Source organism: Penaeus monodon, chromosome 20, assembly GCF_015228065.2.
Source record: "Penaeus monodon isolate SGIC_2016 chromosome 20, NSTDA_Pmon_1, whole genome shotgun sequence".
In the NCBI taxonomy this organism is placed as follows: Eukaryota; Metazoa; Arthropoda; class Malacostraca; order Decapoda; family Penaeidae; genus Penaeus; species Penaeus monodon.
This window is the reverse complement of record NC_051405.1, coordinates 2,087,316-2,087,564: the sequence shown is the minus strand read 5'-3', so window position 1 is coordinate 2,087,564 and position 249 is coordinate 2,087,316. Positions and strand designations below refer to the sequence as shown.

General features: G+C 24.9%; 1 protein-coding gene across 1 annotated transcript in view; it reads left to right on the top strand.

The window, feature by feature from the left end:
• LOC119585538 (ankyrin repeat domain-containing protein 54-like) overlaps nucleotides 1-249 on the top strand; it is a gene marked incomplete in the record, with an annotated part of 36,734 nt that overhangs the window by 13,762 nt on the left and 22,723 nt on the right.

The window sequence follows — 249 nt, the reverse complement described above, 5'->3', positions numbered from 1 at the left end:
AATATATATTTTTTTAAATCTATTTCGATCAATTTTTTCTAAAATCTATTTTGGGGGTGATTTTATTTGTGTTTTTGGGGTTGTGATGTGAGTGTGCGAGTGCTGTGTGTTACGTGGTTTTTATATATTTTTATATATTATTATCTCATATTTATTTTCTTTTTTTATCTATAAAATTACCAAAATATTGCATTCCCTATTACCCACTTATAACATTTTTATCCATATACCTGTTCCATACATTATACA